Source organism: Astatotilapia calliptera, chromosome 7, assembly GCF_900246225.1.
Source record: "Astatotilapia calliptera chromosome 7, fAstCal1.2, whole genome shotgun sequence".
Taxonomy (NCBI): Eukaryota; Metazoa; Chordata; class Actinopteri; order Cichliformes; family Cichlidae; genus Astatotilapia; species Astatotilapia calliptera.
The window spans coordinates 49,733,448-49,748,957 of NC_039308.1; the positions used below are offsets into that span (position 1 = coordinate 49,733,448).

The window sequence follows — 15,510 nt, forward strand, 5'->3', positions numbered from 1 at the left end:
TCGGGCTTTAGGAAGGAGATGGGATGCGTCTCACGTCATTGTTTATCTACCTTTCCACTTCCAGATGGCACTCAGCAGAAAGAATGTGGTTCTTGACACACACCCTCTTTCCATGCCTCTCTCGTTCTCGTTGCTCGGTTCCGTCCTCCATCTCTCCCGTGGCTCACTCTGTTGTTTTGGAGTTGGTTTCAGGTCCAGAACACGCAGCGTGAGGCGATGGGAGGAGGCGGTCAGAGAGACAGGAAGGCAGACAGGAACTTGAGAGGAAGCCATAGAAAGTCAGGTGGTAGTCTAAGTACGTGTTAAGACTTGGTGTGAGAGCATATGTGCTAGTAATTATACCTCTGAGACTGCGGCACTTGATGAGTATTTGTGAATCTGAATCCCAATAAAAAAAAGTGATTCAGTATGACAACATATTTGAAAAACATTTGACTTTTTTTTTTTTTTTCCCCCTGCGAGTCATTGAATCATAAAAAAAATCGAGTCTCGGGCAACCACTGAGTCGGCTAGCCCCAGTCCTCTTGGTTGTCTGGATTGATGGACGGTCAATTCTAGCAGCGGGGGATAATCACAGCGTGTCAGCCTCCACCGATCCAAACTCTTATCTCTGTCTGCCCACTGCCAACATGCCGCAAATGACCACAGGGACACACATTTTCTCTTTATTGTTCCAAAAACCCCAAGGGAGAGAATGTGTTTTTACCTACTGAATGCAGCCTTTGCAGCCCTGTGCGACTGTATCCTCCACTGGTTGAACACATTCACCTGGAGTGCACCTTTGCCACACGGGCATTTGCCTCCCAGTTTTGGAAGTGAATGCACTTATCTCAAGGCAGTGCTGTCAGAAGTTTCTTTTTTCTTTTTCTTTCATTTTTACCTGCTGACTTTTCAGAGGAATTATGCACTGTCTGAAGTGGCTGACGATAAGCCTTTTCGTTTTCCGGTCTGAATCTTCCATTGTAACACGTCAGTAGTATCAGTTTGAGCTCTGGCATTGTCCCACGGCACTATAAGGCACTTTTTAAAAATCTTTTAAAGTCCCACTGCCTTCACCATCAAGCATGATCAAATAAGATTATCTCTCCTGAGTGTTTATCACAACAATGGACTTGAACGAAAGTCCTTTTTCTCGCATCCGCCCTGCCGCCCGAAGGTCTTTTGAGGGGTTATTTTTCCCCAAGCGAGCGGTGCTAATTGTGGCCTAATGGCAAGCTGTTATAGCTTAGAGTGGTAAAAAGCAGTCAGTTGGTGAGGCTTGCTCCCTTTCCTGTGCAGGCTGATTACGCTGTCTAGTTAATGCACCCTCCTTAGATACAAATGGAGGGTGGTTATTGCATCAGGAGAGACAGTCAGCCTGTCAAAATCGCCCTCTCTAACAGACAAGAGAGGAGATAAAGAGAGATGGAAAGGAGTGAGAGAGAAAATATTCTGGAGAGCCAATTTCACTGAGGGGATAGAAGCGTGGTAGTGCAATTATGAAATATAGCTTTCTGTTTCAATAATGACCTTTTTCTCTGCAGGCTATATATAGACCAGTGTAAATGATTTAGAGAGTGATCTACACTGTCCTATACGTGATGACCTATGGATCCCTGCAGAGAGTTCAGACAGTTTCTGGTGGTGAAAGGTTCAGTCTTGCTGGTACTAAGTTGAGCGAAAAATTGAAGCAAGAAGGCAGTCAAAGGCTATAGACACGCCTTCTTTTAGTTGTTGCCCTTGTGTTGCCGTTAGTCACTTCCAGTTTCCTGCACTTGGTATGTATGTGTGGGAGTTAACGCCTGCGTATTTCTGGAATTCCACAGAAAGAAACAGTGTCGCTGTCATGTGGGTTGTTTTTCTTTTTTTGCCATAATTAATCACCAGGGCATCATATGATTGTTTCAGCCCAAGTTTCATTTGAAAAAAAACAAAACAAAAACGGTGTCTCTTAGGACAACTTCTGTTTCAAGTCACAAATAAAAGCCCAGTGAAACAAGGCCTCAGCGCTGCTGCCAGTTGTGCAAAACACCCACACTGGCTGCTTTGCTGCGTGCTGTGCATCTGTCTGGATAGATACTCAGAGGTGTTACAAACCAGCTACTCCAACAGTAGCTATGTCAAAGTTGGGGGAGAAAAATGGGGTCACGAACTGATCTGGCTGAGGTGGATTGGTAAGGGACTGTGTACCAGAAAACAGATGCTTCTGTAAAAACACTAAGCTGTTTATGCTTAATCAATCGGAGCTATTGCAGTGAATAGAAAAACACTGAATAGGAACAAGTTTGTGTAACTATAAGCACATTAAAGATTATTTGTCTTAAACTCTGCTTTGTACCAACCAGAAGTACACTCCTGAAAAGCCTTCCTACATGACATTTACACAAAAATTAACTCTTGGGTTCAATTATAGACCAAGAAAAAATCCATTTAGGCTTGGAACAAATTGTCTGTAGATTATATTTGATTATTAATCAATTTATTCCTTACGTATTCTAATGCATTTTCTGGTGATAAGCCTTTTAACTCCTTATTTTGAAACCTATGATAACATGTTAATGGTCAGGATGAATTCTGGTGTCCCATTGCATGATAACGCTTCTTCTTTTTCTTTTTTTTAAATGACCATCAGCCCGGCGCCGGTTCCATTTTACAAGCGCTCTTTAAATCACTGTAACTCCCTTACTGTTTGTGCTAGAGACAAAATCCAAATGGTTTCGCAAAGAAGAGAAGACGAGCTTTAAAGGGACATTCTGCGTTTCACGGTAGCACAAAGGCTTCACAAGGCACTGCTGACTGAACTCAGAAAACAAAAAATCAGCTCCGCCTAGATGTTACCATGTGCGCTTCACATTACCATAACTCCTCAACCATTTTCGGGTAGAGAGAACATTCAAATAGTTCCTGAAAGATGAGAATTATTTTGCAATTTTAACTGCCAAAGTTACAAAGTAATTCCTGGCAGCCTGCAAGATACTTGGGTGATAAAGGTACAAAGTGCCTATCTGAAGGTCATGTACCACAGTACACTGCCAGATGTACTTTAGTATGAATATCCTTTTGCCAGCCACTTTATTGAGTACACTTGTTCAAATGCTTGTTAATGGAAACATCTAAAAAATCATATGGCAGCAACTTGGCATATAGACATGGTCAAGACAACCTGCTGAAGCTCAGACTGAGCATCGGAATAGGGTTGGCATGGTTGTTGGTGCCAGATGGGCTGATCTGAGCACATCAGAAACTGCTGATATACTGGGATTTTCCCACACAACCATTTCGATGGTTTACATGAAATGGTCCAAAAAGGGAAAATATCCAGTGAGCAGTAGTTCTCATGGCAAAAAAGCTTCATTGAGGCCAGAGGTCAAGGGAAAATGGGCAGACTGTTTTGAACTGATAGGTAACAACCAAAGTATGCATAAGAGTATCTCTGTATGCTCAACATGTTGAACCTTGAAGCGTTAGGGCTACAGCAGCAGAAGAGCACATCGGGTGACAACAGGAAACAGAGACTATAGTTTGTACGGGTTTATCAAAACCGGGCAATAGAATGTTAGCCGGTCTGATGAGTATGCACTTCTATGTGACACTCGGATGGGAGATTCAGAAACTGACATAAACAACATGAAAGCGTAGATCCGTCCTGCCTTGTATGTGTACCTTTAGGGCCCCTAGGAACAACTGAGGTTTGCTTAAATGCCACAGCATGATTGAGTATAATTGTTGATGATGTTCAATCCTTTATGACAACAGTGTACCAGCAGGATAACATGCCATGGTACAAAGCTCAAATCATATCAACTTTCTGTTTTTGAACATGACATTGAGTTCTTGTAGTCCAATGTCCTCATCATTCATCAAATCTCAATCCAGTACAGCACTTTTGGGATGTGCTGGAGCCGAGGATGAATGTACGGCTGACACATCCACAGCAGCTCCACGATGCTGTTGTGTAAAAATGGAAATCTGAAAGGAATGTTTCCAGGACCTTGTTGAACCCATGCCACAAAGACTTGAGGCAGTTATAGAGTATACTTAATATTTACATAAAAACAAAGTTTGGATTTACACAGTTTGATTTATACGCACTCATATGTACCACAGCACTATACCATGAGTTATAGTGCATATTATAATGATTTCACGCTAAAACGTGGCTGGATGCAGCACCAGCAGACAGCATCAAAACACAGCTACTGATGCTTCACATTGGGGCATGAGCAGTGAATCACCTCTGGACTGAGCCCTGTGAAGTGACTAAAGATCTGCCAATACAGGGAGGATCGAGGCTAGGACAAAGAAGACGCAACTCTGTGGCTACCACACAGCTGCATCTGATCAATACCTTGTTGGGAGGTTGTAAAGGAAGTAATGAGGTAGTGCATAAGCTGTCAGTCAGTATGTTTTTGTTAGGTTCTTATGAGGGTCTGATGTGAGTAAGCACCTAATAACTAGGCAGGCTGGTTGAATGTAGAGCACCTTTGACATCTTCTAACATCTGGCTGTCTTCCAGTAATCTCTTTTCATTTTTCCCACCTCATTGAGAACTAGGCAAGCAATGCTATCGCTGGACCATTTACTGAGTATGATCCAACATCTGTCTTGCTCATGTGTCTTGTTTTGGCATTAACCCCCCCCCCCCCCCCCCCCCCTCCTTCCCTTGTCTCGTCTCCGTCTTTCACCCCCTCTGGTAGCCGTCACAGCCGCTGAAAGATTTCCTCTCACTGGGAGGCTCCTCCGAGTCACTGTGGCAGTGTCAGATGAGGCTCCTATTTAAGCTCATTAAATGTTTCCAAGAGAATAGGAAATCAATGGTGCATGCCGTTGCGCGAGAACTTTTCTCTTAATTTAATTTCCCCTCCCCCTTATCTGTTTGCACATCTCTCTCTCCTTCTTTTTCTCCTATCATTCACGCTTGTTCTTTCCAACTTGTCGTTCTCCTTTAAGCCGTGGATGTGGAGGTGGGCGAGGTGGGGAGGAGGGAAGGCAGAAACGGTTGCCTTCAGAAACTATTTCGGACTTGTATCTGTGACAGGCACCGTGGTGTGAAGCTGTCCAGACTTTTCAGTGTTGTTTAGCGCGCTCGCCGCACAAAGCACAATCAGCCGGAAAGTTTTGCGCACAGTGACCCGACCTGGGGTTTTTAAGCTTTGCTTTCAGGCCGTGCTGTTAAGGGAACAGGTTGCAACCAACCAGAGCAGAATGTTGCATTGAAAACATGTGGCGCGGTGACGTGTGGCTCGAGATGACCCCCGCCCCTCCCGGTTTAAAAATCCTCCCACCTCACGCTTGCCTCCCTCCTATTTTGAGTTTTATTCGTCATCTCATCTATTTTGTCCATCTGTTTAGTTTGCTTGTAACAAGTTTTTCTTCAATTTAGGCAGGCAAATTAATGTGTGTGTGCACGCTTGTAAATCCTTGTGAGTACATGTCTGGCAGGGCTTTGTGCCGTTTGAAACTATGCCTGCGGGCTGGGCCCACACCTTCTCTGGATCTCCTGTAATTGCTCTTTTGGGGCCTTGTCTCTGGCTCTGAGCCCGTCTCCATCACTCTCTCTCTCTTTCTCCCTTGCTCTTTGGCCTTCTTCCTTTTTTTTCCTTTTTTTTTTTTTTTGCCCTCAGTTCCACTTTTCTCCCCCTGCATGGCTCATTATGGCTGATCCCCACCTGCCCAATCTGGGAATTGTCTGTCTGCCTGCACGCACAACACACACAAACACACACACACACAGCAACTCAGCAGTTTTTAGAGCTGCCTGTCGCTTCGTTGGTTTGTGTACTATCTGCTATAAAACAGCTTTGCTAATACTGTTTGGCCAAGAAGTGGAAACAATAGTGCTGTCACATTTTTTTCTCCTCTTCTCTTGGTGAAAACAGACAGTTTCTCGTCTTTGCTGTGGCTGTCAGAGCACCATTTTTCATAAAGCCCTGGCCCTTCAACCTTAGCGTCTGCTTTTGTATACCGTAGCCTCAACCACATGCTCCTAACCACAGGCCTCCTCCATTTCCATTTCAGCCCTCCCTTCAGCCTGTCACCCAGCAGCCCCTCCATGCCTGTTCCCAGGCTAGGGGGCTTACTTTGAAGGATAATAGATGTGGCCAGTTGCAGCTGCTCAGCAGCAGGGCACTATCATAGGAGTTATCTAAGGGCCTGAGAGTGGTTGGTGATGAATGGCTGGGAGCTCTGTGTCTCAAACAATCAATAAGCCACTAGCACCCAGATGAGCTAGATGCCCCTTCACTCTCCGCTTCCCCCTCTATCTACGCATATATCTCCTGCTCGTAATCTCCCACTATGTTTTGTGAACTTTTCCCTCCAATTCATGGCTTGAATTGGGCCATTGATCTTTTATCCTTGGCTTGTTTTAAATAAAGGGCCAGTATCTTCTCTCCACCCAAGCATGCAAGCTCTCCGACAGCAGTTATTGCTACACAAGCGGCAAAGCTCACAAACATTACTTTAGACTGATCGAAGGCCCGTAATCTGAGAGGGAAAACAGAGAAAATGAAGGGGAGCGTGTATGAAGCTGCTGTCCCGCCCCCACCCAATCTGTAGCACTGCTGTGGTTTTCATTGCAAGGCTGATGCAAACAGAGGTCCCATGTGGATGTACACATTTGTAATGCAGGCAAACACAAACACACGCGCATACACCAAACAGTCTTTCTGTCAGGGCTCATTGAGCACAACCTGTCCCAAAGCACCTCAGAAAGCCTCATCCACCCTCTCTGAATTGTCTCAGTGTTGTGCGCACACTTATGCGATGCCTCTTCAGACAACCAAAGTGTGTAAATTTTTATTTCCACTGCAGAACAACAGGTGTGTCATAGTTACTGTCTGTGTTAGTTTTTGATCTTCTTTTCCCCCCCCACATTGCCGGTGAGAGATTTCCAATGAAAAGAGACAACTGGAAATCTCTCTTTCTCTTTGTCTTTCTTTTTTCTCACCTCCGGGTAGTCTGTCTGTATCCTCTTTCTTCTTCTAACACTACGCTCTCCTTCTCTCCTCGAACTACAATCCTACCTCTTATTTGTTGTTGTCTCTGTCACAAAGAGCAGATTCTCAACTTGGTAATTGCATGTCTGTTCGCCACCACACCTGTTGCTGTCAAGTCAGTAGTGTGGGAAAGAGGGGGAGAGCTGCACCCTCTGGCCTCTATAGCCCTGACTCTCTACCCCACCATCACCACCTTTGTTGCAGGTGTAAGCCCACAGGGACACGGGAGTGTGATTCGGCCAATGTGTACACGTGTGGTATGGTGTGCTCTGATTGTGTTTATCTGTAACCTTGAGCGTCACCTCTTGGTGTGCGTGTTTGTGCAAATGCATGTGTGTATCTCCTCAAACCTGGCCCCTGCTGACAGTTTACTCTCTCACCTGCTAATCCTCTCCACCTCCTCTCCTCTCTCCCTTTATCCAGAGCCCAGGCCCTTAATGAAGCTGGGGGTCAGCGGTGGTGTGCGGCTAATTGGCCAAGTTTGCCCGGGGCTCCGGCAGCCTGTGATTGAAGTGTCCAGCAAGCACCGACTGTGCAGTCACTGCTGCACCCTACTCTGTTTCGCTTCAACAGCCAAGACAGTCGTTGCACCCCTGTCGGCCTCTCCCTAGTGAGTAGCACCCGAGGTCATTTTATTTTCTCACTGCACAATACTCCTTTCCAGTCTCCTACGCTCTTGTGCTAATTTTGTGCAAAGAAGATTTCTTTACCTATTTTATGGATCACCAGGTCTGCAATGTTAGAACTTCTACTGTGGAATGTTTAGATAAAGATTGAAGTTTCTGTCTCTGTGTCCTATGCCTCTGTATTTTTTAAAAAGATTATTATTATTATTACTAGACTTTCATTCCCACACTTTATCCCAGCATTTTCTTGGCTTGCGTGACCCTCACACTCTGTCCTCATTTGCCACAGTGGGATTTAGGCAATTACCACGGTCCCCCATTGGCTAGCAGTCTGAAGAAAGAAAAAAGAAAAAACAATCCTCCAGGCCCAGCTCTGGCCAAGCTTTAGCTCAGTGTTCTGAGTGAACAGGAGGGGATGAAGTAATGGAATGGAGGTATTTCTAATTAGTTGAACCTCCTACTTCTCTTCGTTAAGGCCTTCCTGACTCCCGGTTGTTTGGCTGTCAATAGCAGAGGTAGAATAGCAGAGGTAGGAAGTGGTAGTGAGGTCAATGGTAAAGTCTGAGCAGACAGGAGGTACAGGACACAGAGAAGGCACTAAGGCAACGACTCTGCTACCCAGCAGGCAATTGTCCATCTCACCTGGGAGATATGCAGGCAGTGCTTAGCCACAGTACACCATTGAAAACATCTTTTCTTTCTTGTCGTGCTTATAGAAGCGGAACATTGCTGACGAGTAAATGGTTTGTGTCAGGAAACAATGGTCCAATTATAAGTCAAGTCTTAGCCTACTAGTTGGGAGAAGTTCTAGTCTGTCAAATCTTTATTTGCACACCAGTAGGTTTCCATTCTTGTTTATTAAAGAACGCAAGTGATTAGATCTGCTCCGAGGCTTCATTAAATGAAGCTCCCCAGTAATTATCTACACTCACAATAGTTTTGTGTAGACAGCTGGAAAAACTAAATGTTTTCACATTTAATTTAAGCACAGAAAAAGGACCGTTGTTACCACTCGTCTGATGACGTGAATGAAAGGGTGAGCAATATGAACATGTGATCTCGTGAGGCATATTTCATCACTTCTTCTGAAACCGTTCCTGGATTTACTTTAAATCCCAAAGCTGCCACCAAGCCTCAGGACTTGCAGGTTTCTTAGGGTGTTACACTTGTCCATCTGTGGAGTGCTTAACGTGACAGATGACTCCATTTCTCACTCATCTTCTCCCTAATCAGCTGTTTTTTTTCTTCTTCTTAGGTCATAATTCTTGTGCTCCAATTTCCCTTGCAGCATGCCTGCCAGCCTACCCGTTGGTGTTAAAGATAAACAAAATATGGCTCATTTGAAATATAGGCTACACCAGGTGGTTGTTTGGCCTATGCTGAATGATTAGAAGTTTGGTGGAGCTGTGGCTTTCATCAAAGTGCTACAGTTGCGACTCCAAATAGATCACATTAAACAGGCACACTTTTCTGTTTTTTAATTTTTCTTTGCTGTTTTTCGTTTTGATCCTTTGTTGTTGACTCAGTTTGTCTCACATCCCAAAAGATGGTGTGAATGTTATGGTAATGACATGCTTTTTGGTATCCATAAGGATTAGGAGGTGCCAGTCATTTCTCCCATGAGGCTTTGCCTTGTCACAACCCTGGAGCAAAGACATACTTGGGGGATGAATGAATTAGGATGCACTTGAAAAATCTCTCTATTTTTTTTTTGTTGTCTTTTGCAATGTTGTGGGTGGGTCCCTTAGTTTTGTTTTTTTTCTTTCTCCCTTGTGTGTCACTGCCCCCTCCCCCCCTTTTTTTCCCTTCTGCATTAAATTTTGATACTTTGAACGTTACTAAAGTAGTTTTGCACTCTTAGTTTTGCATGCTTGACTTGCTCCTTGTTTACTGTGTAAAATGTGCTATTTTTGAAGTATAATAGCAAAAATAAGTAAACAAGACCATTTAACTTGTAGTATTTCAAAGAGGAGGCTCATAGAAGATATTGTTTTCTAAAAAGGCTCCACGCTTGTTTAGAATATTGCTGATGGCGATACCCAAGCCGTGGCACTTTTGAAGTTGGTTCAGGTTAATCAAGTGAGGAGAAAGCTGTCCGACATCAAAAGTCCTTTCTATGATACTCAAAATGACTCTGAGTTTAAGTATGAATCCCCAGAAATGAGAGTGAATAATTCATTTGTCATGCTAAATCAAAGTGATGATCCTAACTTTAAGGCCTGTGATCTATTGAAATTGTCACAGTGGTTTGTCAGATGACAATGTTTCATGTAATCTGAAGCCAACTGCTATGATTAGGTCATAGCAGGGTAAAAATCTTCAGGCCTATGCGGTCAGCACAGAGCAGGTCGAGCCTTTAGAAAATTTTCATTACCAAAAAAAAAGTCACAGCATTGCAGGTGTATACTAACGTCTTTTAAGGCTGTGCAAAAATGGTTTAAAAAGCCTGCTAACGTGCTCCAGGCATCACCAGAAGCCAACATACCCCCTCATCACCAGCCTAAGTTGGGTTTCCTCTACGGAAAATGGCGAATGTCGTGTCCTTGTGGTACAAAAATAATATAAAATACCTTCTCCCTGACTCATCACTCCTGCCCCTCCTCCTGCAAGTTCGCCCCAACTCCAACATGGTACTGCAGCCCTCCATTTCCACTGCCTCCTGTGAATATCCAAGCTGTCGAGGCTGACTGGGCTGAGCGTTTTCTTGCCAGGGCACAGTTGGACCAGATCCGGCCTCCGGGCCACATATACCGCACCACTCCAGCCCCTGCAAACAAGGCCTGCCCTGTGCAGCTGTCATCTAAATGCTAAGCGCTTTGGATCGCCACGGCCGATTCCTTTTGTACATACTTACTTGTTTTTTTTGTTCGGTTTCTTTGCGACTACTTGCTCTCTTGGAACACGATAGCTTTACATTCTTTACAGCTTGCTGACTATGAACTTCTATTTGTGTTCGTTTTGTGAAAAATACTGAATTTCAACAAGAGTGGGAGTATTTTTCTTTTTTAATAACAAAGGTATATAGTTGCAGAAATCTGTATAGATGCTGCAGATGCTCTTTGTCTATTTTAAGGATTGTGAGCTTTTACTCAAAGGCAGGTTTTTAAGCAACAGACTGTTATCTTTCAGATGATTGTATATGACCTAATCATTGCATCTGTATCCTCTGGAGGATTACAAAATGTGGTTGTCTGGCTTTATATAGGTATTGTGAACCAAGCCCATTTTAAGGGGAGGCAAGTTGAGAGACAGATTCCAGATGAGCCTCTCAAACAGTTTCATGTCAAATCCACAGACATACAAATCTCCACAATGATCTGCCAAGTTTCTGCTGAATTCACTGGAGCAGGAATAGCAGAATTTCACACCCCAGCACTGAGCCCCCGCTCCCCTCCTCTCAGCCGTCACTGGGCGCTGCTTGGCAGCAGAGGATGATGGGAAACATCTGTGAAATTTGCTGTGTGTGTGTGGATGGTTGAATACACTCACCAGATAAAGAATTTTGTTTTTATGTTGGGTTTTTTTCTTTTTTTGAGACATCTTTTGTGTAACATCAGGTGAGCACATTCTTTTTTTACTAAACAAACCTCACGGTGGAATAAATGTAGATGCAACAGGCAAACTGTTTCAGTAGTTAAATTGCTCAAGGGATAATCTTTTCGAATTGTTCAGATAAGCGAGCAGCAGCAAGTGAGGAAAAGAAGAGGCGGTTATGCACTTCCTTCGCAGCTAAATTACTTCCGGTGGATGACAAAAAGGAAGGAAAGGCAGCCCCCTGTTGGCTTAATTTTCTATTTTTACACAGCTTTCAATACTAATCATGCTGCGTTTGCACGCTGACTAGTATATTATCTAGAAAAAAAGAAAGAAAGAAGAAGAAAAAAAAACTCTGAGAGAATGATTCAGCTGATCCTCTGGATGCTCCTCTGCAGCTGCCAGCGATGTGACTGCTCAGAGTCACTGAAGTCTCTTTTATTTGGGTGTGCTGTGCTATATAAATAATGAAATGGAGCCCGTAATTGGTGGTTCTTGGTAATTAGGACCAAGCTGTCAGCTAGCGAAGTTGCCTCAGTCTGATGGCGCTGTAGCTAGGGCAGTAATTACTATTATCTTTGGGGACTGTTGACACAACAGTAATCCCATTCTCGTTGTAAGGATAGTGGGGCCTATGTTTTCTGTCCCTATTTTAAGAGGTCTGTCTGTAATAATACCACAGACTCAAATTTTCAGGTATCTGCATTAATGCTCGTCAACACCAAACCATGGGTGCTAATGGAGAGGAAGACCTCTCTCCTTAAGTTTGCTGTTTGGTGACTATGTGTGAAGAGCTTGTCCATATTTTCATTAGTCAAACAGTTTGACTTTTCCCTTCGAGCGGTGTGACGCCCAACCATAAACAGCATTATCAACCATCTCAGCAGGTTTTCTAATACCCCTGTAATCCTGTCATTTCATTCATGGATACCGCTGGGGTTATACCAGGCTTGGAACGTATCTGCCCGCCTGTCTCTGCTCCTCTGTGTGAGAGATTGGATTCCCCAACTCCCTCTCCTGCTTCGTCTTGCCACACACAAACACACATGTTCGTGCCCCAATGTTCACTCATCTCTTGTCATATCCTCACAGTGTATGGGCTGGTCAGACACGATGAGATGTATAGGGTACAGGGCGATGGCAACAACGTGCCCTGTGTGTAGGTTTTTTTCCTAGTAGCAGATAATAACTTGCCCTTGCTAAAGTGAAGTTCTGTTCATCTGACTCGAGGCTTACAAGCACAGCATGTACTACATGAGATGAAGAAAGTGAATGTCTTAAAAAAAAGGGGGGGGTGCCCAGGTGACATTTCCTTTTCCCTGCCGTGTTGTAAACGAATGAACCTGCTGGAGACTTACATTGACTGTATGCAAGAAAGGGTGGAGTGTGATTATTGCGTGAGTGGGAAAAAAAGAGCAGTGAGGGTGAGCAAAGGGCAGAGGAGCTGCTGTTTCCACGTATACAGTAACACGCAAATTGCGTCGTGTCTGAATTAAACATGTGGCACCTCATTGCTTGAGGCGTGATGGACATTCAAACATATTGCAAGGCAGAGAAAATGGCTTTTTAAGTAGGCTATTTATGGCGAAGATATTGTATTCATTTCTTTATAATAAAACATCCATTACAGTCTGAGTGAATGGCGTGGGGAGGTGAGGCCGGCAGAGTGCAGCTCAATGTAATAACAACTGTGCGTCTGCTCTAAATGAGCCAAGGAAAAGAGCGGGTTCCTGTAGATATTAGTTTCCTTTGTAGGGGAGCTCAGATCTGGTGATATGCTTCGCGAGGAGTAATAAAGAAATATATCTGTTTTTATTGTGCCCTGGCGACAGAGTTATGTTTAGAGCTAGTATAAAGAGCTGGTACATGGCGCAAAATGATATTATGGCCCATTAGGTGGGGGCCTGAGCTAAGCGTCGCTACTGGTAACTGAGGACTGGGGGTAATGGGGCCGCGGCGTATTGTCTGTGATCTGCTCTTTCACTTCTCTTGATTGAATCGTCTACATCGCTGGCACTTCATCTCCTGGGGAACCGGAGTAGACAAGCTGATTTTGGCTGAAGACATCACTCTGTCAAACCTGGGAGATAAGAGAATAGGATGGGGGAATTGGAAGGGGTGCGTTCGGAAATGTAAAGGAAAGGTGACGTTTAGGAATTATGGTGTGTAGAGCAAACTGATCCCAAGGTTTATAGTTTTTACTTTGCAACAGAAATCATCTCATTCTGTTTTGTGGGTTCTCAAAAGAAAATAAAACAATAAAGATTTCTTTCTTTTTTCTTAAACTTTAGTATTGTTCAGTCGTCGTCCCCCTCCTGTGGTTTTGGTCTGTCTATGAAACAATACAAATTGAATAACTTTTATAAGATCAAGGTTCTTTGGCTCCTCACGTTGCACTGTGTGTCTCTGGTCTGTTTCTCTGACTCAGTTTCTCAGAATGAGTGAGAGATTTTACAGTATCATTGCATCTTTAACTCACTTCTACTGTACTACTGACCCTTGACTGTACTGCAGTCAAGGGTCTACGAAAGGGGAGACGCTGTAAATTAGAGTACCTGGGTTCTCAGGAGTCTCCCACTTGAGACCCATCCACTCTCAGAGCTCTCCTGTAAATTCAGCTTCACTTCTATCACTCATCAAACTGCGTTTTTCCAGTTACATGTTGAGCAGATGAGGTATTGTGCTGAGTGGCATATTTTATCTGCTGTCGTGCAGCAGTCAGCATGCGGGCTCAGGAAGTAATGTGAGCCAAGCAGGCAAAGAATTCCAGGCATCCTGAATGAAACCAGGTGTGTGTGTGTGTGTGTGTGTGTGTGTGTGTGTGTGTGTGTGTGTGTGTGTGCGTCTGTCTGTTTTGTTTTGTAAAAAAATTTAATTCTACAATTTGTTCTTTTGGTGTATCTTGCTCGCACATAAGACTTACAGCCATGAGTGAATGTATGTCAGTAGACCGGCTTTCATAATGGTGAAAGATTCAGTGATAAGAAACCAGATGAGGCAGATGTGACTGCTGGCTTGTTTATGTTTGCATATTATGTTGGACTATCAGCTCTCTCCCCTTCACATACCGCTCTGGCTGTTCTGCTCATACGTCTTTCCTCATGTCGATCTTTTTAGTGACCAAAAAAGGAGTAACGCAGCTCCCTCTGCATTTTTGAGACACTCTGTCACATTTGAGCTACCTTATGCTTCCACCTGCCAACGTAGAGAATGGTCAACCCAGAACAAGTGTAAAACAGGCGAACAACCCAAAGTACTACCAGTTAATTGAGAACACAAAGATGTTGAAGGATATACCTTGTTTTGTTTTTTTTCTTTTACACAGGCTGTTTAGCAAAGCCCCAGAGGTTGATCTGCCAAGAGAATGGATTTTGATGTCTCCCTGCCCTATAACAACTGCTAGTTTATTTTCTAATTTAATATTGCCTGTTTTAACTTGAAAACACTGCACGTGTTATAAATTGTTTAAAAAAACAAACAAACACGCACACAAACAAAAAAAGCAGCTGGTTACTGGCATTACACCCACATTGCATAAGTTTTGACCCAAGGCTGTGACTAAAGCATTTAGATGGCTCTGACAGCAACGTGCGAAAGCTTTTCGAATTTGTTCCTTGTCCAAAGACTCCACTCCTTTCGCTTGGGCTCCACTATGCCATCAAAGGAGATGGTGTTCATTGGCAGGGTTTTGCTAGCAGGAATGTGTGACTAAGTGTCTGTGTGCTTGTTGCCTGAACATGTACGCCCCATATCAGCCATCACCACAGGAAATGACCAGCCGTTTGCTTTGAAGTCCCAGCAGACTTTTTCATTATTCCTACTATCTCTGGAGACACAAGGCGACAACCCCCTCTTCCTCTCTCTCCCTCCCCGCTCCTTACGCACCCGCTCTGCACTCACCCTCTGCTGCTCCTCACTCAGAGCTGTGCCACCAAATGCCTGATAGAATGCAGAACAAGCGTCTATTAGCATAGAAAATGGGAGTGCTGGTGGCCACAGGGCACAAACCCCACCACACACACACACACACACACACACACACACACACACACACACACACACACACACACACACACACACACACACACACACAAATCCACACACCCTACTTGCCTGAAAAGGCTGAAAGGGCACGTGTAATTGCATTTTTCGTCTGCCTGTGCAGAAACTCAACGGAAGATACAGGGAATTCTAAGTTTCCCCAACCTTGGCCCATCCTTCCACTTCCCTTTTCTCGGTTATTTCCCACTTGCCTCGCTGCACACCTCCACTCCCTTCAACCCTCCACTTCCTCTTCTTATGCTCCTAGCATGTCGAAATGGCTGGCGTGTGGAGATGAAATTAATTGGATCCAACTGTAGAAAGTGTTCAGC

The 15,510-nt window shown here is 44.1% G+C and overlaps 1 protein-coding gene across 2 annotated transcripts in view; it reads left to right on the plus strand.

The window, feature by feature from the left end:
- Positions 1-15,510, plus strand: part of plxnb2b (plexin b2b) — a 142,783-nt gene that overhangs the window by 19,021 nt on the left and 108,252 nt on the right. The window contains exon 2 of one of the 2 annotated variants that reach the window (XM_026175356.1): positions 7,401-7,587. The exons of the other annotated variant lie outside the window; for it this stretch is intronic. The gene's annotated coding sequence lies outside the window, so the exon portion shown is untranslated. The remainder of the gene's footprint in view (positions 1-7,400; positions 7,588-15,510) is intronic. 2 annotated transcript variants of the gene reach the window in all.